Raw genomic sequence first — 22592 nt, 5'->3', positions numbered from 1 at the left:
CACTACACCTCTAGATGAATGCCTTAAGGGTGTAGTTTTTAAAACGGGGTCACTTCTTCCGGGTTTCAACTGTACTGGTACCTCAGGGGCTTCTGCATACATGACTTCGCACTAGAAAATCCCCAGTAGGCCAAATGGTGGTCCTTTCCTTCTGAGCCCTCCCATGGGCCCAAACGGCAGTTTATCACAACAAATGGGGTATTGCGGCACTCAGAACAAATTGCGCAACAGAATGGGGTATTTTGTTTCTTGTGAAAATAAGAAATTTTCAGCCAAAACTACATATTATTTGAAAAAAATAATTTTGTTTTCATTCCCAGCCCAATTCAAATAAGTTCTGTGAAAAAACTATGGGGTCAAAATGGTCACAACACCCATAAATGAATTCCTTGAGGGGTGTAGTTTCCAAAATGTGGTCATTTGTGGTGGGTTTCTATTGCTTTGATACCTCTGGGGCTCTGCAAATGCGACATGGCACCCGAAAACCAATCCAGCAAAATCTGTACTCCAAAGAAAACACAGCGCTACTTCACTTCTGAGCCCTCCCATGGGCCCAAACGGCAGTTTATCACCACAAATGGGGTATTGCCGCACTCAGGACAAATTGGGCAACAAAATGGAGTATTTTATTTCTTGTGAAAATAAGAATTTTTGAGCTAAAAAGACATATTATTGGAAAAAATATATTTTTTTTTAATTCCCAGCCCAATTCAAATAAGTTCTGTGAAGAAACTATGGAGTCTAAATGGTCACATTACCCATAAATGAATTCCTTGAGGGGTGTAGTTTCCAAAATGGGGTCACTTCTGGTGGGTTTCCATTGCTTTGATACCTCTGAGGCTCTGCAAATGCGACATGGCACCCGAAAACCAATCCAACAAAATCTGGACTCCAACAAACATATAGCGCTCCTTTCCTTCTGAGCCCTCCCATGGGCCCAAACGGCAGTTTATCACCACAAATGGGGTATTGCCACACTAAGGACAAATTGGGCAACAAAATGGGGTATTTTGTTCCCTGTGAAAATAAGAAATTTTGATCACAAATGACATTTTATTTGAAAAAATTTTTTTTCATTTCAGAGCCCAATTCAAATACGTGCTGTGAAAAAACTGTGTGGTCAAAATGGTAACAACAACCCTAAATGAATTCCTTGAGGGGTGTAGTTTCCAAAATGGGGTCACTATTGGGGGATTCCTACTGTTTTGACACCTCAACACCTCTTCAAACCTGGCATGCTGCCTAAAATATATTCTAATAAAAAAAGAGGACTCAAAATGCACTAGGTGCTTCTTTGCTTCTAGGGCTTGTGTTTTAGTCCACGAGCGCAGTAGGGCCACATGTGGGACATTTCTAAAAACTGCAGAATCTGGACAATACATATTTAGTAGTGTTTCTCTGGTAAAACCTTCTGTGTTACAGAAAAAAAAATGAATAAAATTGAAATTCAGCAAGAAAAATGAAATTTGCAAATTTCACCTCCACTTTGCTTTAATTCCTGTGAAATGCCTGAAGGGTTAAAAAACTTTCTAACTGCTGTTTTGAATACTTTGAGGGGTCTAGTTTTTAAAATGGGGTGTTTTATCAGGGTTTCTAATACATAGGCCCCACAAAGCCACTTCAGAACTCAAGAGGTACCTTAAAAAAAAGGCTTTTGAAATTTTAAAAAAATATGAGAAATTGCTGTTTATGTTCTAAGCCTTGTAACGTCCAAGAAAAATAAAAGAATGTTCAAAAAAAGATGGCAATCTAAAGTAGACATATGGTAAATGTGAACTAGTAACTATTTTGGGTGGTATAACCGTCTGTTTTACAAGCAGATGCATTTAAATTCTGAAAAATGCAATTTTTTCAAACTTTTCTCTACATTTTGCAATTTTTCACCAATAAACACTGAATATATCGACCAAATTTTACCACGAACATGAAGCCCAATGTGTCACGAGAAAATAATCTCAGAATCGCTTGGGTAGGTTTAAGCATTCCGATGTTATTACCAAATAAATCGAAATATGTCAGATTTGAAAAATGGGCTCTGAGCCTTAAGGCCAAAACTAGGCTGCGTCCTTAAGGGGTTAAGCCCTCGCCATTACCAGTGTGGGAGACTGTCTGGGAATCCGTGGTGCGGTTGACTTTTTGTTGTCGTTTAGATTTTGTTTCACAATCGATTAAAAAGGACTATGGATTAAAGCATTTAATGTCATTGGCTATTCTAAGCTGAATGTTCCTGATCTCGTCAGATTGCAGAAGTTACACAGCTTAAGGCCTGGCTAGTACCAGTGTGGGAGACTGTCTGGGAATCCCTGGTGTGGTTGACTTTTTATTATGTCGTTTAGATTTTGTTCCACATTCGATTAAAAAGGACTATGGATTAAAGCATTTAGTGTCAATGACCATTCTAAGCTGAATGTGCCTTCTCTCGTCAGATCGCAGAAGATACACAGCTTAAGGCCTCGCTAGTACCAGTGTGGGAGACTGTCTGGGAATACGTGGTGCAGTTGACTTTTTATTATGTCGTTTAGATTTTGTTACACAATCGATTAAAAAGGACTATGGATTAATCCATTTAATGTCAATGGCCATTCTAAGCTGAATGTGCCTGCCCTTGTCAAATCGCAGAAGTTACACCGCTTAATGCCTTGCTAGTACCAGTGTGGGAGACTGTCTGGGAATCCGTGGTGCGGTTGACTTTTTATTATGTCGTTTAGATTTAGTTTCACATTCGATTAAAAAGGACTATGGATTAAAGCATTTAATGTCATTGGCTATTCTAAGCTGAATGTTCCTGATTTCGTCAGATCGCAGAAGTTACACAGCTTAAGGCCTGGCTAGTACCAGTGTGGGAGACTGTCTGGGAATCCGTGGTGCGGTTGACTTTTTATTATGTCGTTTAAATTTTGTTTCACAATCGATTAAAAAGAACTATGGATTAAAGCATTTAATGTCAATGGCCATTCTAAGCTGAATGTGCCTGCTCTCATCAGATTGCAGAAGTTACACAGCTTAAGGCCTCGCTAGTACCAGTGTTGGAGACTGTCTGGGATTACGTGGTGTGGTTGACTTTTTATTATGTAGTTTAGATTTTGTTTCACAATCGATTAAAAAGGACTATGGATTAATGCATTTAATGTCAATGGCCATTCTAAGCTGAATGTGCCTGCCCTCGTCAGATTGCAGAAGTTACACAGTTTAAGGTCTCGCTAGTACCAGGGTGGGAGACTGTCTGGGAATCCGTGGTGCGGTTGCCTTTTTATTATGTCGTTTAGATTTTGTTTCACAATCGATTAAAAAGGACTATGGATTAAAGCATTTAATGTCAATGGCCATTCTAAGCTGAATGTGCCTGCTCTCATCAGATCGCAGAAGTTACACAGTTTATAGCCTGGCTAGTACCAGTGTGGGAGACTATCTGGGAATCCGTGGTGCGGTTGCCTTTTTATTATGTCGTTTAGATTATGTTTCACATTCGATTAAATAGGACTATGGATTAAAACATTTAATGTCAATGGCCATTCTAAGCTGAATGTGCCTGCTCTCGTCAGTTCGCAGAAGTTACACAGCCTAAGGCCTTGCTAGTACCAGTGTGGGAGACTGTCTGGGATTACGTGATGCGGTTGACTTTTTATTATGTAGTTTAGATTTTGTTTCACAATCGATTAAATAGGACTATGGATTAAAGCATTTAATGTCAATGGCCATTTTAAGCTGAATGTGCCTGCTCTCATCAGATCGCAGAAGTTACACAGCTTAAGGCCTCGCTAGTACCAGTGTGGGAGACTGTCTGGGAATCCGTGGTGCGGTTGACTTTTAATTATGTCGATTAAATTTTGTTTCACAATCGATTAAAGAGAACTATAGATTAAAGCATTTAATGTCTATGGCTATTTTAAGCTGAACGTGCCTGCTCTCGTCAGATCTCAGAAGTTACATGGCTTAAGGCCTCGCTAGTATCAGTGTGGGAGACTGTGTGGGAATCCGTGGTGCGGTTGACTTTTAATTATGTTGTTTAGATTATGTTTCACAATAGATTAAAAAGGACTATGGATTAAAGCATTTAATGTCAATGGCCATTCTAAACTGAATGTGCCTGCTCTTGCCAGATCGCAGAAATTACACAGCTTAAGGCCTCGCTAGTACCAGTGTGGGAGACTGTCTGGGAATCCGTGGTGCGGTTGCCTTTTTATTATGTCGTTTAGATTTTGTTTCACAATCAAGTAAAAAGAACTATGGATTAAAGCATTTAATGTCAATGGTTATTCTAAGCTGAATATGCCTGCACTCGTCAGATCGCAGAAGTTACACAGCTAAAGGCATTGCTAGTACCAGTGTTGGGGACTGTCTGGGAATCCGTTGTGCGGTTTACTTGTTATTATGTCGTTTAGATTATGTTTCACATTCGATTAAAAAGGACTATGGATTAAAGCATCTGATGTCAATGGCCATTCTAAGCTGAATGTACCTGCTCTCGTCAGAACGCAGAAAATACACAGCTTAAGGCCACGCTAGTACTAGTGTGGGAGACTGTCTGGGAGTCCGTGGTGCGGTTGAGTTTTTATGTCGTTTAGATTTTGTTTCACATTCGATTAAAAAGGACTATGGATTAAAGCATTTCTTGTCAATGGCTATTCTAATCTGAATGTGCCTGCTCTCGTCAGATCGCAGAAGTTACACAGCTTAAGGCCTTCCTAGTACCAGTGTGGGAGACTGTCTGGGAATCCGTGGTGCGGTTGACTTTATATTACGTCGTTTAGATTTTGTTTCACATTCGATTAAAAAGGACTATGGATTAAAGCATTAAATGTTAATGGACATTCTAAGATGAATGTGCCTGCTCTCGTCAGATCGCAGAAGTTACACAGCTTAAGGCCTTGCTAGTACCAGTGTGGGAGACTGTCTGGGAATCCGTGGTGCGGTTGACTTTTTATTATGTTGTTTTGTTTCACAATCGATTAAAAAGAACTATGGATTAAAGCATTTAATGTCTATGGCTATTCTAAGCTGAATGTGCCTGCTCTCGTCAGATCGCAGAAGTTACACAGCTTAAGGCATTGCTAGTACCAGTGTGGGAGACTGTCTGGGAATCCGTTGTGAGGTTTACTTGTTATTATGTCGTTTAGATTATGTTTCACATTCGATTAAAAAGGACTATGGATTAAAGCATTTAATGTCTATGGACAGTCTAAGCTGAATGTGCCTTCTCTCGTCAGATTGCAGAAGTTACACAGCCTAAGGCCTCGCTAGTACCAGTGTGGGAGACTGTCTGGGAATACGTGGTGCGGTTGACTTTTTATTATGTCGTTTAGATTTTGTTTCACAATCGATTAAAAAGGACTATGGAGGGGCGTGGCCTGGCTGCTGAACTGGATGGACGTGTGAGTACCTAGCTCCCGCTCCTTGTTGATCAATATAGCGACGAACATTCAGTATTAGACCTCAAAAAGAGACTTTAACCTGCCAGAAACCTGCCAGATACCTGCAGCAACATGCCGAGAAAAAAAAGGCCTCTGCAAAGACCGGAGAAACTTATAGATTTCTATCTCTCACACACGGCGGAGCAAAATCAAGATGGCGCCGAAGCACACTCGCCGGCTAACTCCGTTGCCTCAGAACCGCTGCAGAGATCAGTGGAACGTATTTCACTGACGCTGCCACAACGAAGGAGCATATCTGTCTCCCCTCGAACACAAACACTTCTACAGGCGGGGAAAGACTTGCGGTTAGACTCTCAACCCTCGGAACAGGCCGTGAATGCACATATTCAAGATCAGACATACCTGGGTCCTACGAGGGAAAAATCCATCATGGCGCAGACCGCACCTTCCTCACAGATCCTGACAAGACAAAGCCAACAACTTCTATCGCATGCAGATACATCTGAGGTAAGAGCTGATGATATGCAAAATAGAGAATCTATAGCTCCCTCGGATTTATTTGAAGATATGCACACCTCAGATAAGATGGTGACTGATTCTATAATGAAGGAAATGTTGAAAGCATTACGTCAATCTTTGCAGGCTGATATTGGGCATTTGATTAACCCTCTTCAAATTGCTATTCAGGAAGTGGATCAGAGAGTCCACAAAGTTGAATCCAAAATGGGGGACTTTGCTCGTTCACATAATGATTTGATAGACGCACATTATGAGATGGAATCGGAAATGCAATTTTTACGTACTAAAGTAGCAGATTTGGAGGACAGGTCAAGAAGGAATAATATAAAATTCAGGGGCATACCTGAAAATATAACCCCTCCAGACCTGATATCATATATACAGTCGTTTATAAAAGTTATGTTACCGAAATGTACAGAGGCGGACATGTCTATTGACAGAGCTCATAGGGTTCCCCGCCCCAAACATCTAGCGGATACTGTGCCGAGAGATGTGCTGGCGCGCATACATTTCTACACGGTGAAAGAAAACTTAATGGAAAAGACACGTAAAACTGGCCAACTACCGGAACCATATCAGCAATTGTCGCTCTATACAGATCTCTCAGCAATGACACTCCAAGCGAGACGTCAACTTATCCCCATAACTACCATCTTAAGAGAAAACAAGATTTTATATAAATGGGGATTTCCGGTTCGTTTGCTTATCACCCGAAATAATGCCTTCTACGCGATCAAGAATGTGGAAGATGGACTCAACTTGTTGAAGCAGTGGGATCTGAGTCTCCCCACGTCTAGCCAAACGAAACAGCAAGTACCTCAGCATATTTCGAATGAGTGGCAGGTGGTGGGATCCCGGAGAAGGGACAAACTTTGAGGTTTATGACATATTACATGGGAGTTCTGACTCTCCGATCATCCAGAGTTGGCAAACAGGAACTACGGTTTACTTGCCCTCACTTTTGTAGATAGCTGGAATGCTATCTCCTGTTGTACAGATACTCTTCGGAGTAAAAATGGCCGTGTTATTTGCCTATGTTATATGTAAGATGTTTTGTTTATGTTTTTGTACTCAAGGTATACTGTGTGGGTCGAACTTATATAAGGGTCAAATTGATGCATTATGGTGGCTAATCTACTATTCTGATATAGGGAGGGTAATACTAAAAGGGAAAAGAGAAGAATATCACCGCTTATTGTATAATGTAGTAAAATGGTACTAAAATTTATGTCTTTAAATGTCAAAGGCCTGAATAGCCCACAAAAACGGTCGTTCTTATGGACGGAAGCTAAAAATCTATCTTGCGATGTTATATGTGCACAAGAAACGCATATAATGTTGAAAGACGCATTCCGATTGAAACATCCAAACTTCCCATTTCTATACCAAGCCCACTATTCCACTAAATCCAGAGGAGTTATGATAGCGTTCAAAAATTCTCTCGCTTTTAAACCTATGGTGGAAAAAATAGATCCGAAAGGACGATTTATTATACTAATCTGTTCAATTAACAATGTTATCTACACTATAGTGTCGGTATATTCGCCAAACAAGGGACAGATTCGCTTTTTTCACAAGATAACACGGATTGTAGCGAAATTGCAACAGGGGAAACTTATAATGTGCGGAGACTTTAACATGATTGTTGACCCCGATATGGATGCAACCTCCTCTGCCAGAGGAAATGGTCGGACTCTGAGCAAAGTACTGTGGCAGAGGGAGTTGTATGATGTTTGGAGAACACAACATAGCACGGAGAGGGATTACTCCTTTTTCTCGGCAGCTCATGGCACATACTCAAGAATTGACATGTTCCTTGTCGATAGAGAGGGCCTACTGATATCCCAAGATTCCACTATTGAAACTATTACCTGGTCTGATCATGCAGCAATTACTTTATCCCTGGAAGAGAGACATGGTATGAATCGTTCATATCTATGGCGGAACAATACTTATATTATGTCACATTCCAAGTATAAAAGGCAGTTTGAGGATGACTTAAATGAATACTTTCAGTCTAATGTTAATTCAGTTTCGGACCCTAATATTCTTTGGAATGCTCACAAAGCTTTCATTAGAGGTACATTTATCAAATTAGGTCATCGAGATAAAAAAGATAGAAATATTCGTATTACATCTATACTGGATGAGATCAAGCGGTTGGAACTCTTAAATAAAGCTCAGAAATCTATGACTCATACAAAACGACTTAACGAGTTGAGACAACAACTTCGTAGCTGTCTTCTACATACATATCAGAAACACCTAAAGACTGTAAAAGCTAAATATTATTCCCAAAATGATAAAGCAACTAGACTCTTGGCCTCCCGTCTTAAGGTGCAACATACGAAGTCTCGAATTCCCTTTCTGAGAAACGGGACGGATACTGGAAAATTATATAACCCAGAGGATATAGCCAATAGATTTAAAGAGTATTATAGCTCACTGTACAATTTACACGCTGACCCCTTTTCTCATCCAGTATCGGAACAAGATATTAATAAGTTCTTAAAGACCTTGTCGCTCCCGAAACTTACACAGGAAGACGTAGATAATCTGAATTTACCTATTACACAGACAGAAATATCTAAAGTAATAACATCTTTACCTTTGGGTAAATCCCCAGGCCCAGATGGGTTATCAAATGACTATTATAAACAGTTTGCTGGTATTCTAATACCTCACTTACATGCAGTCTTTGAAAAAGCCATAGCTACCGGAACATTCCCGAAAGAAAATCAATCGGCCTTAATAGTAACACTGCCCAAGCCAGAGAAAATCCCCGACATACCACAAAACTTTAGACCTATCTCATTGCTCAACTCTGATTTAAAGATATACGCAAAAGTGCTGGCGAACCGACTGGCTCCTATTTTGCCTGATTTGGTAAAGGGTGATCAAGTGGGATTCGTCAAGGGCCGACAGGCGTTTGATAACACTAGGAGAGTGCTGAACATATTACATACCTTAGAATCCCGAGGTACACCAGCAGTACTGTTATCATTGGATGCCGAAAAGGCGTTTGACCGGATTAGCTGGTCGTATGCATTTTCGGTTCTTAGGTATATGGGTTTTGAAGGCAGTATTTTGGACGCAATTCTAGCCTTATACTCCGCTCCATCTGCTAAAATATTCACAAATGGCACACTTTCTGAGGAATTCCTCATCACTAATGGGACTAGACAGGGGTGTCCATTATCGCCACTGATCTTTGTTTTATCAATAGAACCTCTAGCTCAAGCCTTAAGAGAAGATGTTGAGATATGTGGCATCAGGATTGGAGATCGCACACATACAGTTTCACTATATGCGGATGACATAATTCTGACGTTATCTGACCCGGAGACGTCTCTTGCTAAGGTTATGGAGGTTATCAAATTATTTGGGAACATATCATACTATAAACTGAATACTCAGAAATCGCAGGTTCTCCCTCTCAACATTTCAGAGCAATCTTTATACTTTTTGAAGACCAAATTTCCTTTTGATTGGCGAGTAAACGGCATTAAGTACTTAGGAATAGTTTTGACAAGTACACACAAACAGCTTTTTAAACACAACTATGAACCATTACTGACACATATACAAGTAGAAGCACAGAGAATGACTAAATCAGAGGTTTCTTGGATTGGAAGGATTGTGGCCTTTAAAATGTTATTACTCCCAAAATTGTTATACCTCTATCGAACTCTTCCAATTCAGATTCCCATGTCCTTTTTCACCTCAATGCAAAAGATCATCTCTCATTTCATATGGGCCGATAAACATCCTAGAATTTCCTACAGATTATTAGCTAAAAGTAGGAGAACAGGTGGATTGGGAGTGCCTGATGTTTATCACTATTATTTGGCTTCGCAGGTGTCGCAGCTGTCCTCATGGTGGATAGAAGATGATAGTAAACATTGGGTACATATTGAATCGTGTGGAGCACATCCAGTATCGCTGAAGTTGTTAATGTTGGCTTCATGTTGGGGGATACCTACCCCACCTGGCGTTTCTCCACTGACACGGGCCTCAATCTATAGCTGGTCGAAATTTCATGAGTACTCTCGATCTAGCAGTCCCTTGTCCGAGACCAATTCTCCAATAGAACTATTACCCTTAGCTATTCCTAACCTACATATTAAGCATTGGAAACTGGGGGGGGGGTGAGGGATCTGTCTCAGCTCTTGGAAGGATCTCATATGATATCATTTGAAATACTTTCCCAACGGTTTAACTTACCTACTACAGAATTCTATACATATTTCAGAATTAGCCACCTTCTCCGCTACCAACATAAACATGAGACCTTTTGCAACAACGCTATATTTCCCATACTCTCGAGAAGAGGTAAAGGCTTGAAAGCCATTTACAATTTTATATATGATCACGATTCATTTAACAAAGCATACCCATATAGGGAATGGGAAAGAGAGCTGGGACAAGCCTTTACTCCTGAACAGTGGACAAGAGCTTTTATTTGGATTAATAAATCAGTACAATGTAGCTCTCATTATGAAGCAGCAATGAAAACTATGCTAAGATGGTACTATACACCTGAACGTCTAAGTAGGATATATCCCAATTCTTCCTGTAGATGTTGGAGAGGATGTGGAGAGAGAGGTACTTTGCTTCATATTCTATGGAAATGCCCAATGCTGACAACATACTGGCAAGATATCTTCGGCTTGATTTCCTCATTGACCAATCAAGTGGTCTCTAACTCTCCACAAATGGCATTGCTATTGCTAGATATCCATGTGATACCGCCCAGATTAAGGATACTCATATGTAAAATTTTGATCATCGCTAAGACGGTAGTGACAAGATATTGGAAATCTTCTTCCATTACACAAGCGCGGAAGTCATTTCATCTGTTAATGACACATATACATATGAAAAGATCCTTCTGTATGGTTCAGACAAATTTACTACTTTTTCAGGGATATGGAACGTGTGGAAGAACAGTCTGTACTGTACAAAAGCATGAGAATTGATGTGATATGACTCTGTAGTTAACACAAGAAATTCTTGAAGAAAAGACCTATTGAGTATACCTGTAATGTTATGTTTATTTTTATTTTGTTGTTAATGCTGATGAGGGGTGAGCACACCTGATCGGTATATGTTCTTTTGATCAATTATCAAAGTATTGACACAGAATTTTATATTCCAATAACTCAACATTATACTTTTTCAGTTTATGTACATGGAAATATGTGGTTATTGATCATGTTTGTTCCTTTTGTGTTTGTTTGAAAAATATCAATAAAAAAGATTGAACCATAAAAAGGACTATGGATTAAAGCATTTAAGGGCAATGGCGATTCTAAGCTGAATGTTCCTGCTCTCGTCGGATCACAGAAGTTACTCAGCTTAAGGCCTTGCTAGTACCAGAGTGGGAGACTGTCTGGGAATCCGTGGTGCGGTTGACTAATTGTTATGTCGTTTAGATTTTGTTTCACAATCGATTAAAAAGGACTATGGATTAAAACATCTGATGTCAATGGCCATTCTAAGCTGAATGTTCCTGTTCGCGTCAGTTTGCAGAAGTTACACAGCTTAAGGCCTCGCTAGTACCAGTGTGGGAGACTGTCTGGGAATCCGTGGTGCGGTTGACTTTTTATTATGTTGGTTAGATTTTGTTTCACAATAGATTAAATAGGACTATGGATTAAGGCTTTTAATGTCAATGGCCATTCTAAGCTGAATGTGACTGCTCTCGTCAGATCGCAGAAGTTACACAGCTTAAGGCCTCGCTAGTACCAGAGTGGGAGACTGTCTGGGAATCTGTGGTACGGTTGCCTTTTTATTATGTCGTTTAGATTTTGTTTCACAATCGATTAAAAAGGACTATGGATTAAAGCATTTAATGTCAATGGCCATTCTAAGCTGAATGTGCCTGCTCTCGTTAGATCGCAGAAGTTACACAGCTTAACGCCTCGCTAGTACCAGTGTGGGAGACTGTCTGGGAATCCGTGGTGCGGTTGACTTTTTATTATGTCGTTTAGATTTTGTTTCACAATAGATTAAATAGGACTATGGATTAGAGCATTTAACGTCAATGGTCATTCTAAGCTGAATGTGCCTGCTCTCGTCAGATCGCAGAAGTTACACAGCTTAAGGCCTCACTAGTATCAGTGTGGGAGACTGTCTGGGAATCCGTGGTGCGGCTGAATTTTTATTATGTCGTTTAGATTTTGTTTCACAATCGATTAAAAAGGACTATGGATTAAAGCATTTAATGTCAATGGCCATTCTAAGCTGAATGTCCCTGCTCTCGTCAGATCGCAGAAGTTACACAGCTTAAGGCCTCGCTAGTACCAGTGTGGGAGACTGTCTGGGAATCCGTGGTGCGGTTGACTTTTTATTATGTCGTTTAGATTTAGTTTCACAATCGATTAAAAAGGACTATGGATTAAAGCATTTAATGTCAATGGCCATTCTAAGCTGAATGTGCCTGCTCTCGTCAGATCGCAGAAGTTACACAGCTTAAGGCCTCGCTAGTACAAGTGTGGGAGACTGTCTGGGAATCCATGGTGCGGTTGACTTTTTATTATGTCGTTTAGATTTTGTTTCACAATCGATTAAAAAGGACTATGAATGAAAGCATTTAATGTTAATGGCCATTCTAAGCTGAATGTGCCTGCTCTCGTCAGATCGCAGAAGTTACACAGCTTAACGCCTCGCTAGTACCAGTGTGGGAGACTGTCTGGGAATCAGTGGTGCGGGTGACTTTCTATTATGTCGTTTAGATTTTGTTTCACAATAGATTAAATAGGACTATGGATTAAAGCATTTAACGTCAATGTCCATTCTAAGCTGAATGTGCCTGCTCTTGTCAGATCGCAGAAGTTCCACAGCTTAAGGCCTCGCTAGTACCAGTGTGGGAGACTGTCTGGGAATCCGTGGTGCGGTTGAATTTTTATTATGTCGTTTAGATTTTGTTTCACAATCGATTAAAAAGGACTATGGATTAAAGCATTTAATGTCAATGGCCATTCTAAGCTGAATGTGCCTGCTCTCGTCAGATCGCAGAAGTTACACAGCTTAAGGCCTCGCTAGTACCAGTGTGGGAGACTGTCTGGGAATCCGTGGTGCGGTTGACTTTTTATTATGTCGTTTAGATTTTGTTTCACAATCGATTAAAAAGGACTATTGATTAAAGCATTTAAGGTTAATGGCCATTCTAAGCTGAATGTGCCTGCTCTCGTTAGATCGCAGAAGTTACACAGCTTAACGCCTCGCTAGTACCAGTGTGGGAGACTGTCTGGGAATCCGTGGTGCGGTTGACTTTTTATTATGTCGTTTAGATTTTGTTTCACAATAGATTAAATAGGACTATGGATTAAAGCATTTAACGTCAATGGCCATTCTAAGCTGAATGTGCCTGCTCTCGTCAGATCGCAGAAGTTACACAGCTTAAGGCCTCGCTAGTACCAGTGTGGGAGACTGTCTGGGAATCCGTGGTGCGGTTGAATTTTTATTATGTCGTTTAGATTTTGTTTCACAATCGATTAAAAAGGACTATGGATTAAAGCATTTAATGTCAATGGCCATTCTAAGCTGAATGTCCCTGCTCTCGTCAGATCGCAGAAGTTACACAGCTTAAGGCCTCGCTAGTACTAGTACTAGTGTGGGAGACTGTCTGGGAATCCGTGGTGCGGTTGACTTTTTATTATGTCGTTTAGATTTTGTTTCACAATCGATTAAAAAGGACTATGGATTAAAGCATTTAATGTCAATGGCCATTCTAAGCTGAATGTGCCTGCTCTCGTCAGATCGCAGAAGTTACACAGCTTAAGGCCTCGCTAGTACTAGTGTGGGAGACTGACTGGGAATCCGTGGTGCGGTTGACTTTTTATTATGTCGTTTAGATTTTGTTTCACAATCGATTAAAAAGGACTATGGATTAAAGCATTTAATGTCAATGGCCATTCTAAGCTGAATGTGCCTGCTCTCGTCAGATCGCAGAAGTTACACAGCTTAAGGCCTCGCTAGTACCAGTGTGGGAGACTGTCTGGGAATCCGTGGTGCGGTTGACTTTTTATTATGTCGTTTAGATTTTGTTTCACAATAGATTAAATAGGACTATGGATTAAAGCATTTAACGTCAATGGCCATTCTAAGCTGAATGTGCCTGCTCTCTTCCGAACGCAGAAGTTACACAGCTTAAGGCCTCGCTAGTACCAGTGTGGGAGACTGTCTGGGAATCCGTGGTGTGGTTGACTTTTTATTATGTTGTTTAGATTTTGTTTCACAATAGATTAAATAGGACTATGGATTAAGGCTTTTAATGTCAATGGCCATTCTAAGCTGAATGTACCTGCTCTCGTCAGATCGCAGAAGTTACACAGCTTAAGGCCTCGCTAGTACCAGTGTGGGAGACTGTCTGGGAATCCGTGGTGCGGTTGTCTTTTTATTATGTCGTTTAGATTTTGTTTCACAATCGATTAAAAAGGACTATGGATTAAAGCATTTAATGTCAATGGCCATTATAAGCTGAATGTGCCTGCTCTCGTTAGATCGCAGAAGTTACACAGCTTAACGCCTCGCTAGTACAAGTGTGGGAGACTGTCTGGGAATCCGTGGTGCGGTTGACTTTTTATTATGTCGTTTAGATTTTTTTTCACAATAGATTAAATAGGACTATGGATTAAAGCATTTAACGTCAATGGCCATTCTAAGCTGAATGTGCCTGCTCTCGTCAGAACGCAGAAATTACACAGCTGAAGGCCTCACTAGTACCAGTGTGGGAGACTGTCTGGGAATCCGTGGTGCGGTTGAATTTTTATTATGTCGTTTAGATTTTGTTTCACAATCGATTAAAAAAGACTATGGATTAAAGCATTTAATGTCAATGGCCATTCTAAGCTGAATGTCCCTGCTCTCGTCAGATCGCAGAAGTTACACAGCTTAAGGCTTCGCTAGTACCAGTGTGGGAGACTGTCTGGGAATCCGTGGTGCGGTTGACTTTTTATTATGTTGGTTAGATTTTGTTTCACAATAGATTAAATAGGACTATGGATTAAGGCTTTTAATGTCAATGGCCATTCTAAGCTGAATGTGACTGCTCTCGTCAGATCGCAGAAGTTACACAGCTTAAGGCCTCGCTAGTACCAGTGTGGGAGACTGTCTGGGAATCCGTGGTGCGGTTGACTTTTTATTATGTTGTTTAGATTTTGTTTCACAATAGATTAAATAGGACTATGGATTAAAGGGAATGTGTTGCCAGAAAAACATGTTTTTTAAAAAAAAATTAAACATTTAGTGTGTGGGTGATTAAACATTGTTCAAATTTATTTTTTTTTTTTGCACGAGTCCAGGAAATATTATAAATTATTTCTAATTTATAATACTACCCATTTTTGGTCACTAGATGGAGCTGTTCCCAAAATTGCAGCATTGCAACATTGGGTTAAAAGCCCTCGCTCTAGTGAGCTCTCAGCATTCCCCCCTCCTTTATCCTGGCTAGTGCCGGGATAAACGAGGGGTTTGAACGATGTAACCTCCTACACTGTGTGTCGCCATTTTTTGAGCTAACCCACAGTGTAGTAGGTTTACATACAGTAGTAAACACACACAAACACGAACATACATTGAAATCTCTTACCTGCTCCTGCCGCCGCGGCTCCCTCCGGCCCGTCCGCTCCGTTTGCTGCCACTGGTGCAAGTGCACAAATCCGGAAGCCGCGACCGGAAGTAGTAATATTACTGTCCGGCCGCGACTTCCGGTCCACAGGAAAATGGCGCCGGACGGCGCCAATTTCGAATAGGACTGTGTGGGAGCGGCGCATGCGCAGTTCCCACACAGACGCCGTACACTGCAGTCAATGGGACGGGAGCCGTTCGCAGTCCCTATGGGACTGTGGCTGCCGTATTCCATGTCTGTATGTGTCGTTAATCGACACACACAGAAATGGAACAAAAAATGGCAGCCCCCATAGGGAAGAAAAAGTGTAAAAATAAGAAAAAGTAAAACACAAACACACAAATAAATATAAACGTTTTTAATAAAGCACTAACATCTTGAACATATGAAAAAAATTTTGGGTGATGACACTGTTCCTTTAAGGCTTTTAATGTCAATGTCCATTCTAAGCTGAATGTGCCAGCTCTCGTCAGATCGCAGAAGTTACACAGCTTAAGGCCTCGCTAGTACCAGTGTGGGAGACTGTCTGGGAATCCGTGGTGCGGTTGACTTTTTATTATGTCGTTTAGATTTTGTTTCACAATCGATTAAAAAGGACTATGGATTAAAGCATTTAATGTCAATGGCCATTCTAAGCTGAATGTGCCTGCCCTCGTTAGATCGCAGAAGTTACACAGCTTAACGCCTCGCTAGTACCAGTGTGGGAGACTGTCTGGGAATCCGTGGTGCGGTTGACTTTTTATTATGTCGTTTAGATTTTGTTTCACAATAGATTAAATAGGACTATGGATTAAAGCATTTAACTTCAATGGCCATTCTAAGCTGGATGTACCTGCTCTCGTCAGATCGCAGAAGTTACACAGCTTAAGGCCTCGCTAGTACCAGTGTGGGAGACTGTCTGGGAATCCGTGGTGCGGTTGAATTTTTATTATGTCGTTTAGATTTTGTTTCACAATCGATTAAAAAGGACTATGGATTACAGCATTTAATGTCAATGGCCATTCTAAGCTGAATGTCCCTGCTCTCGTCAGATCGCAGAAGTTACACAGCTTAAGGCCTCGCTATTACCAGTGTGGGAGACTGTCTGGGAATCCGTGGTGCGGTTGACTTTTTATTATGTTGTTTAGATTTTGTTTCACAATAGATTAAATAGGACTATGGATTAAGGCTTTAATGTCAATGGCCATTCTAAGCTGAATGTCCTTGCTCTCGTCAGATCGCAGAAGTTACACAGCTTAAGCCCTCGCTAGTACCAGTGTGGGAGACTGTCTGGGAATCCGTGGTGCGGTTGACTTTTTATTATGTTGTTTAGATTTTGTTTCACAATAGATTAAATAGGACTATGGATTAAGGCTTTTAATGTCAATGGCCATTCTAAGCTGAATGTGCCTGCTCTCGTCAGATCGCAGAAGTTACACAGCTTAAGGCCTCGCTAGTACCAGTGTGGGAGACTGTCTGGGAATCCGTGGTGCGGTAGACTTTTTATTATGTCGTTTAGATTTTGTTTCACAATCGATTAAAAAGGACTATGGATTAAAGCATTTAATGTCAATGGCCATTCTAAGCTGAATGTGCCTGCTCTCGTTAGATCGCAGAAGTTACACAGCTTAACGCCTCGCTAGTACCAGTGTGGGAGACTGTCTGGGAATCCGTGGTGCGGTTGACTTTTTATTATGTCGTTTAGATTTTGTTTCACAATCGATTAAAAAGGACTATGGATTACAGCATTTAATGTCAATGGCCATTCTAAGCTGAATGTCCCTGCTCTCGTCAGATCGCAGAAGTTACACAGCTTAATGCCTCGCTATTACCAGTGTGGGAGACTGTCTGGGAATTCGTGGTGCGGTTGACTTTTTATTATGTCGTTTAGATTTTGTTTCACAATCGATTAAAAAGGACTATGGATTAAAGCCTTTAATGTCAATGGCCATTCTAAGCTGAATGTCCTTGCACTCGTCAGATCGCAGAAGTTACACAGCTTAAGGCCTCGCTAGTACCAGTGTGGGAGACTGTCTGGGAATCCGTGGTGCGGTTGACTTTTTATTATGTTGTTTAGATTTTGTTTCACAATAGATTAAATAGGACTATGGATTAAGGCTTTTAATGTCAATGGCCATTCTAAGCTGAATGTGCCTGCTCTCGTCAGATCGCAGAAGTTACACAGCTTAAGGCCTCGCTAGTACCAGTGTGGGAGACTGTCTGGGAATCCGTGGTGCGGTAGACTTTTTATTATGTCGTTTAGATTTTGTTTCACAATCGATTAAAAAGGACTATGGATTAAAGCATTTAATGTCAATGGCCATTCTAAGCTGAATGTGCCTGCTCTCGTTAGATCGCAGAAGTTACTCAGCTTAACGCCTCGCTAGTACCAGTGTGGGAGACTGTCTGGGAATCCGTGGTGCGGTTGTCTTTTTATTATGTTGTTTAGATTTTGTTTCACAATAGATTAAATAGGACTATGGATTAGAGCATTTAACGTCAATGGCCATTCTAAGCTGAATGTGCCTGCTCTCGTCAGATCGCAGAAGTTACACAGCTTAAGGCCTTGCTAGTACCAGTGTGGGAGACTGTCTGGGAATCCGTGGTGCGGTTGACTTTTTATTATGTCGTTTAGATTTTGTTTCACAATCGATTAAAAAGGACTATGGATTAAAGCATTTAATGTCAATGGCCATTCTAAGCTGAATGTGCCTGCTCTCGTCAGATCGCAGAAGTTACACAGCTTAAGTCCTAGCTAGTACCAGTGTGGGAGACTGTCTGGGAATCCGTGGTGCGGTTGACTTTTTATTATGTCGTTTAGATTTTGTTTCACAATAGATTAAATAGGACTATGGATTAAAGCATTTAACGTCAATGGCCATTCTAAGCTGAATGTGCCTGCTCTGGTCAGAACGCAGAAGTTACACAGCTTAAGGCCTCGCTAGTACCAGTGTGGGAGACTGTCTGGGAATCCGTGGTGCGGTTGAATTTTTATTATGTCGTTTAGATTTTGTTTCACAATCGATTAAAAAGGACTATGGATTAAAGCCTTTAATGTCAATGGCCATTCTAAGCTGAATGTCCCTGCTCTCGTTAGATCGCAGAAGTTACATAGCTTAACGCCTCGCTAGTACCAGTGTGGGAGACTGTCTGGGAATCCGTGGTGCGGTTGACTTTTTATTATGTCGTTTAGATTTTGTTTCACAATAGATTAAATAGGACTATGGATTAAAGCATTTAATGTCAATGGCCATTCTAAGCTGAATGTGCCTGCTCTCGTCAGATCGCAGAAGTTACACAGCTTAAGCCCTCGCTAGTACCAGTGTGGGAGACTGTCTGGGAATCCGTGGTGCGGTTGACTTTTTATTATGTTGTTTAGATTTTGTTTCACAATAGATTAAATAGGACTATGGATTAAGGCTTTTAATGTCAATGGCCATTCTAAGCTGAATGTGCCTGCTCTCGTCAGATCGCAGAAGTTATACAGCTTAAGGCCTCGCTAGTACCAGTGTGGGAGACTGTCTGGGAATCCGTGGTGCGGTTGACTTTTTATTATGTCGTTTAGATTTTGTTTCACAATCGATTAAAAAGGACTATGGATTAAAGCATTTAATGTCAATGGCCATTCTAAGCTGAATGTGCCTGCTCTCTTCAGAACGCAGAAGTTACATAGCTTAAGTCCTCGCTAGTACCAGTGTGGGAGACTGTCTGGGAATCCGTGGTGCGGTTGACTTTTTATTATGTTGTTTAGATTTTGTTTCACAATAGATTAAATAGGACTATGGATTAAGGCTTTTAATGTCAATGGCCATTCTAAGCTGAATGTTCCTGCTCTCGTCAGATCGCAGAAGTTACACAGCTTAAGGCCTCGCTAGTACCAGTGTGGGAGACTGTCTGGGAATCCGTGGTGCGGTTGACTTTTTATTATGTCGTTTAGATTTTGTTTCACAATCGATTAAAAAGGACTATGGATTAAAGCCTTTAATGTCAATGGCCATTCTAAGCTGAATGTCCCTGCTCTCGTCAGATCGCAGAAGTTACACAGCTTAAGGCCTCGCTGGTACCAGTGTGGGAGACTGTCTGGGAATGCGTGGTGCGGTTGACTTTTTATTATGTTGTTTAGATTTTGTTTCACAATAGATTAAATAGGACTATGGATTACGGCTTCTAATGTCAATGGCCATTCTAAGCTGAATGTGCCTGCTCTCGTCAGATCGCAGAAGTTACACAGCTTAAGGCCTCGCTAGTACCAGTGTGGGAGACTGTCTGGGAATCCGTGGTGCGGTTGACTTTTTATTATGTCGTTTAGATTTTGTTTCACAATCGATTAAAAAGGACTATGGATTAAAGCAGTTAATGTCAATGGCCATTCTAACCTGAATGTGCCTGCTCTCGTCAGAACGCAGAAGTTACATAGCTTAAGTCCTCGCTAGTACCAGTGTGGGAGACTGTCTGGGAATCCGTGGTGCGGTTGACTTTTTATTATGTTGTTTAGATTTTGTTTCACAATAGATTAAATAGGACTATGGATTAAGGCTTTTAATGTCAATGGCCATTCTAAGCTGAATGTTCCTGCTCTCGTCAGATCGCAGAAGTTACACAGCTTAAGGCCTCGCTAGTACCAGTGTGGGAGACTGTCTGGGAATCCGTGGTGCGGTTGACTTTTTATTATGTCGTTTAGATTTTGTTTCACAATCGATTAAAAAGGACTATGGGTTAAAGCATTTAAAGTCAATGGCCATTCTAAGCTGAATGTGCCTGCACTCGTTAGAGCGCAGAAATTACACAGCTTAACGCCTCGCTAGTACCAGTGTGGAAGACTGTCTGGGAATCCGTGGTGCGGTTGCCTTTTTATTATGTTGTTTAGATTTTGTTTCACAATCGATTAAAAAGGACTATGGATTAAAGCATTTAATGTCAATGGCCATTCTAAGCTGAATGTGCCTGCTCTCGTCAGATCGCAGAAATTACACAGCTTAAGGCCTCGCTAGTACCAGTGTGGGAGACTGTCTGGGAATCCGTGGTGCGGTTGACTTTTTATTATGTCGTTTAGATTTTGTTTCACAATAGATTAAATAGGACTATGGATTAAAGCATTTAATGTCAATGGCCATTCTAAGCTGAATGTGCCTGCTCTCGTCAAATCGCAGAAGTTACACAGCTTAAGGCCTCGCTAGTACCAGTGTGGGAGACTGTCTGGGAATCCGTGGTGCGGTTGACTTTTTATTATGTTGTTTAGATTTTGTTTCACAATAGATTAAATAGGACTATGGATTAAGGCTTTTAATGTCAATGGCCATTCTAAGCTGAATGTGCCTGCTCTCGTCAGATCGCAGAAGTTACACAGCTTAAGGCCTCGCTAGTACCAGTGTGGGAGACTGTCTGGGAATCCGTGGTGCGGTTGACTTTTTATTATGTCGTTTAGATTTTGTTTCACAATCGATTAAAAAGGACTATGGAATAAAGCCTTTAATGTCAATGGCCATTCTAAGCTGAATGTCCCTGCTCTCGTCAGATCGCAGAAGTTACACAGCTTAAGGCCTCGCTGGTACCAGTGTGGGAGACTGTCTGGGAATGCGTGGTGCGGTTGACTTTTTATTATGTTGTTTAGATTTTGTTTCACAATAGATTAAATAGGACTATGGATTACGGCTTCTAATGTCAATGGCCATTCTAAGCTGAATGTGCCTGCTCTCGTCAGATCGCAGAAGTTACACAGCTTAAGGCCTCGCTAGTACCAGTGTGGGAGACTGTCTGGGAATCCGTGGTGCGGTTGACTTTTTATTATGTCGTTTAGATTTTGTTTCACAATCGATTAAAAAGGACTATGGATTAAAGCATTTAACGTCAATGGCCATTCTAAGCTGAATGTGCCTTCTCTCGTCAGATCGCAGAAAATACACAGCTTAAGGCCTCGCTAGTACCAGTGTGGGAGACTGTCTGGGAATCCGTGGTGCGGTTGACTTTCTATTATGTCGTTTAGATTTTGTTTCACAATAGATTAAATAGGACTATGGATTAAAGCATTTAATGTCAATGGCCATTCTAAGCTGAATGTGCCTGCTCTCGTCAGATCGCAGAAGTTACACAGCTTAAGGCCTCGCTAGTACCACTGTGGGAGACTGTCTGGGAATCCATGGTGCGGTTGACTTTTTATTATGTTGTTTAGATTTTGTTTCACAATAGATTAAATAGGACTATGGATTAAGGCTTTTAATGTCAATGGCCATTCTAAGCTGAATGTGCCTCCTCTCGTCAGATCGCAGAAGTTACCCAGCTTAAGGCCTCGCTAGTACCAGTGTGGGAGACTGTCTGGGAATCCGTGGTGCGGTTGACTTTTTATTATGTCGTTTAGATTTTGTTTCACAATCGATTAAAAAGGACTATGGATTAAAGCCTTTAATGTCAATGGCCATTCTAAGCTGAATGTCCCTGCTCTCGTCAGATCGCAGAAGTTACACAGCTTAAGGCCTCGCTGGTACCAGTGTGGGAGACTGTCTGGGAATGCGTGGTGCGGTTGACTTTTTATTATGTTGTTTAGATTTTGTTTCACAATAGATTAAATAGGACTATGGATTACGGCTTCTAATGTCAATGGCCATTCTAAGCTGAATGTGCCTGCTCTCGTCAGATCGCAGAAGTTACACAGCTTAAGGCCTCGCTAGTACCAGTGTGGGAGACTGTCTGGGAATCCGTGGTGCGGTTGACTTTTTATTATGTCGTTTAGATTTTGTTTCACAATCGATTAAAAAGGACTATGGATTAAAGCATTTAATGTCAATGGCCATTCTAAGCTGAATGTCCCTGCTCTCGTTAGATCGCAGAAGTTACACAGCTTAACGCCTCGCTAGTACCAGTGTGGGAGACTGTCTGGGAATCCGTGGTGCGGTTGACTTTTTATTATGTCGTTTAGATTTTGTTTCACAATAGATTAAATAGGACTATGGATTAAAGCATTTAATGTCAATGGCCATTCTAAGCTGAATGTGCCTGCTCTCGTCAGATCGCAGAAGTTACACAGCTTAAGCCCTCGCTAGTACCAGTGTGGGAGACTGTCTGGGAATCCGTGGTGCGGTTGACTTTTTATT

The 22592-nt window shown here is 41.1% G+C and overlaps 55 pseudogenes; all 55 read left to right on the top strand.

Annotated features, from left to right (window-relative positions):
- The first annotated feature begins 2943 nt into the window (after nt 1-2943).
- LOC142668562 (5S ribosomal RNA) lies at nt 2944-3062 on the top strand (annotated as a pseudogene).
- A 625-nt stretch (nt 3063-3687) lies between these two features.
- LOC142668782 (5S ribosomal RNA) lies at nt 3688-3806 on the top strand (annotated as a pseudogene).
- A 625-nt stretch (nt 3807-4431) lies between these two features.
- Nucleotides 4432-4550, top strand: LOC142667721 (5S ribosomal RNA; annotated as a pseudogene).
- Nucleotides 4551-4614: 64 nt separating this feature from the next.
- LOC142668514 (5S ribosomal RNA) lies at nt 4615-4733 on the top strand (annotated as a pseudogene).
- Nucleotides 4734-11375: 6642 nt separating this feature from the next.
- Nucleotides 11376-11494, top strand: LOC142668530 (5S ribosomal RNA; annotated as a pseudogene).
- Nucleotides 11495-11561: 67 nt separating this feature from the next.
- Nucleotides 11562-11680, top strand: LOC142668448 (5S ribosomal RNA; annotated as a pseudogene).
- A 67-nt stretch (nt 11681-11747) lies between these two features.
- LOC142668177 (5S ribosomal RNA) lies at nt 11748-11866 on the top strand (annotated as a pseudogene).
- Nucleotides 11867-12119: 253 nt separating this feature from the next.
- On the top strand, nt 12120-12238 carry LOC142668756 (5S ribosomal RNA; annotated as a pseudogene).
- Nucleotides 12239-12305: 67 nt separating this feature from the next.
- LOC142668206 (5S ribosomal RNA) lies at nt 12306-12424 on the top strand (annotated as a pseudogene).
- Nucleotides 12425-12863: 439 nt separating this feature from the next.
- Nucleotides 12864-12982, top strand: LOC142668642 (5S ribosomal RNA; annotated as a pseudogene).
- Nucleotides 12983-13049: 67 nt separating this feature from the next.
- On the top strand, nt 13050-13168 carry LOC142668352 (5S ribosomal RNA; annotated as a pseudogene).
- Nucleotides 13169-13235: 67 nt separating this feature from the next.
- On the top strand, nt 13236-13354 carry LOC142668986 (5S ribosomal RNA; annotated as a pseudogene).
- Nucleotides 13355-13613: 259 nt separating this feature from the next.
- On the top strand, nt 13614-13732 carry LOC142668678 (5S ribosomal RNA; annotated as a pseudogene).
- Nucleotides 13733-13799: 67 nt separating this feature from the next.
- On the top strand, nt 13800-13918 carry LOC142668641 (5S ribosomal RNA; annotated as a pseudogene).
- A 67-nt stretch (nt 13919-13985) lies between these two features.
- Nucleotides 13986-14104, top strand: LOC142668808 (5S ribosomal RNA; annotated as a pseudogene).
- Nucleotides 14105-14171: 67 nt separating this feature from the next.
- LOC142668672 (5S ribosomal RNA) lies at nt 14172-14290 on the top strand (annotated as a pseudogene).
- Nucleotides 14291-14357: 67 nt separating this feature from the next.
- Nucleotides 14358-14476, top strand: LOC142668416 (5S ribosomal RNA; annotated as a pseudogene).
- Nucleotides 14477-14543: 67 nt separating this feature from the next.
- Nucleotides 14544-14662, top strand: LOC142667932 (5S ribosomal RNA; annotated as a pseudogene).
- Nucleotides 14663-14729: 67 nt separating this feature from the next.
- LOC142668961 (5S ribosomal RNA) lies at nt 14730-14848 on the top strand (annotated as a pseudogene).
- A 67-nt stretch (nt 14849-14915) lies between these two features.
- LOC142667751 (5S ribosomal RNA) lies at nt 14916-15034 on the top strand (annotated as a pseudogene).
- A 923-nt stretch (nt 15035-15957) lies between these two features.
- On the top strand, nt 15958-16076 carry LOC142668284 (5S ribosomal RNA; annotated as a pseudogene).
- A 67-nt stretch (nt 16077-16143) lies between these two features.
- LOC142668540 (5S ribosomal RNA) lies at nt 16144-16262 on the top strand (annotated as a pseudogene).
- Nucleotides 16263-16329: 67 nt separating this feature from the next.
- Nucleotides 16330-16448, top strand: LOC142668803 (5S ribosomal RNA; annotated as a pseudogene).
- A 67-nt stretch (nt 16449-16515) lies between these two features.
- On the top strand, nt 16516-16634 carry LOC142667990 (5S ribosomal RNA; annotated as a pseudogene).
- A 66-nt stretch (nt 16635-16700) lies between these two features.
- Nucleotides 16701-16819, top strand: LOC142668260 (5S ribosomal RNA; annotated as a pseudogene).
- A 67-nt stretch (nt 16820-16886) lies between these two features.
- On the top strand, nt 16887-17005 carry LOC142668786 (5S ribosomal RNA; annotated as a pseudogene).
- Nucleotides 17006-17072: 67 nt separating this feature from the next.
- Nucleotides 17073-17191, top strand: LOC142668176 (5S ribosomal RNA; annotated as a pseudogene).
- A 67-nt stretch (nt 17192-17258) lies between these two features.
- Nucleotides 17259-17377, top strand: LOC142668518 (5S ribosomal RNA; annotated as a pseudogene).
- Nucleotides 17378-17444: 67 nt separating this feature from the next.
- Nucleotides 17445-17563, top strand: LOC142668038 (5S ribosomal RNA; annotated as a pseudogene).
- Nucleotides 17564-17630: 67 nt separating this feature from the next.
- LOC142668785 (5S ribosomal RNA) lies at nt 17631-17749 on the top strand (annotated as a pseudogene).
- A 67-nt stretch (nt 17750-17816) lies between these two features.
- LOC142668513 (5S ribosomal RNA) lies at nt 17817-17935 on the top strand (annotated as a pseudogene).
- A 67-nt stretch (nt 17936-18002) lies between these two features.
- LOC142668806 (5S ribosomal RNA) lies at nt 18003-18121 on the top strand (annotated as a pseudogene).
- A 67-nt stretch (nt 18122-18188) lies between these two features.
- Nucleotides 18189-18307, top strand: LOC142668205 (5S ribosomal RNA; annotated as a pseudogene).
- A 67-nt stretch (nt 18308-18374) lies between these two features.
- On the top strand, nt 18375-18493 carry LOC142668130 (5S ribosomal RNA; annotated as a pseudogene).
- A 67-nt stretch (nt 18494-18560) lies between these two features.
- Nucleotides 18561-18679, top strand: LOC142668551 (5S ribosomal RNA; annotated as a pseudogene).
- A 67-nt stretch (nt 18680-18746) lies between these two features.
- On the top strand, nt 18747-18865 carry LOC142667821 (5S ribosomal RNA; annotated as a pseudogene).
- Nucleotides 18866-18932: 67 nt separating this feature from the next.
- Nucleotides 18933-19051, top strand: LOC142668006 (5S ribosomal RNA; annotated as a pseudogene).
- A 67-nt stretch (nt 19052-19118) lies between these two features.
- LOC142668112 (5S ribosomal RNA) lies at nt 19119-19237 on the top strand (annotated as a pseudogene).
- Nucleotides 19238-19304: 67 nt separating this feature from the next.
- On the top strand, nt 19305-19423 carry LOC142668658 (5S ribosomal RNA; annotated as a pseudogene).
- Nucleotides 19424-19490: 67 nt separating this feature from the next.
- Nucleotides 19491-19609, top strand: LOC142667865 (5S ribosomal RNA; annotated as a pseudogene).
- Nucleotides 19610-19676: 67 nt separating this feature from the next.
- Nucleotides 19677-19795, top strand: LOC142668640 (5S ribosomal RNA; annotated as a pseudogene).
- Nucleotides 19796-19862: 67 nt separating this feature from the next.
- On the top strand, nt 19863-19981 carry LOC142668402 (5S ribosomal RNA; annotated as a pseudogene).
- A 67-nt stretch (nt 19982-20048) lies between these two features.
- Nucleotides 20049-20167, top strand: LOC142668657 (5S ribosomal RNA; annotated as a pseudogene).
- A 253-nt stretch (nt 20168-20420) lies between these two features.
- Nucleotides 20421-20539, top strand: LOC142667872 (5S ribosomal RNA; annotated as a pseudogene).
- A 67-nt stretch (nt 20540-20606) lies between these two features.
- On the top strand, nt 20607-20725 carry LOC142667877 (5S ribosomal RNA; annotated as a pseudogene).
- A 67-nt stretch (nt 20726-20792) lies between these two features.
- On the top strand, nt 20793-20911 carry LOC142668639 (5S ribosomal RNA; annotated as a pseudogene).
- A 67-nt stretch (nt 20912-20978) lies between these two features.
- On the top strand, nt 20979-21097 carry LOC142667864 (5S ribosomal RNA; annotated as a pseudogene).
- A 67-nt stretch (nt 21098-21164) lies between these two features.
- LOC142668638 (5S ribosomal RNA) lies at nt 21165-21283 on the top strand (annotated as a pseudogene).
- Nucleotides 21284-21350: 67 nt separating this feature from the next.
- Nucleotides 21351-21469, top strand: LOC142668399 (5S ribosomal RNA; annotated as a pseudogene).
- A 67-nt stretch (nt 21470-21536) lies between these two features.
- On the top strand, nt 21537-21655 carry LOC142667900 (5S ribosomal RNA; annotated as a pseudogene).
- A 67-nt stretch (nt 21656-21722) lies between these two features.
- On the top strand, nt 21723-21841 carry LOC142668351 (5S ribosomal RNA; annotated as a pseudogene).
- A 67-nt stretch (nt 21842-21908) lies between these two features.
- LOC142667863 (5S ribosomal RNA) lies at nt 21909-22027 on the top strand (annotated as a pseudogene).
- Nucleotides 22028-22094: 67 nt separating this feature from the next.
- Nucleotides 22095-22213, top strand: LOC142668637 (5S ribosomal RNA; annotated as a pseudogene).
- Nucleotides 22214-22280: 67 nt separating this feature from the next.
- On the top strand, nt 22281-22399 carry LOC142668309 (5S ribosomal RNA; annotated as a pseudogene).
- A 67-nt stretch (nt 22400-22466) lies between these two features.
- On the top strand, nt 22467-22585 carry LOC142667820 (5S ribosomal RNA; annotated as a pseudogene).
- Nucleotides 22586-22592: the final 7 nt, after the last annotated feature.

This window comes from Rhinoderma darwinii (genome assembly GCF_050947455.1).
Source record: "Rhinoderma darwinii isolate aRhiDar2 chromosome 1 unlocalized genomic scaffold, aRhiDar2.hap1 SUPER_1_unloc_11, whole genome shotgun sequence".
Lineage (NCBI taxonomy): Eukaryota > Metazoa > Chordata > Amphibia > Anura > Rhinodermatidae > Rhinoderma > Rhinoderma darwinii.
This window is presented reverse-complemented; position numbering and strand designations above follow the sequence as displayed.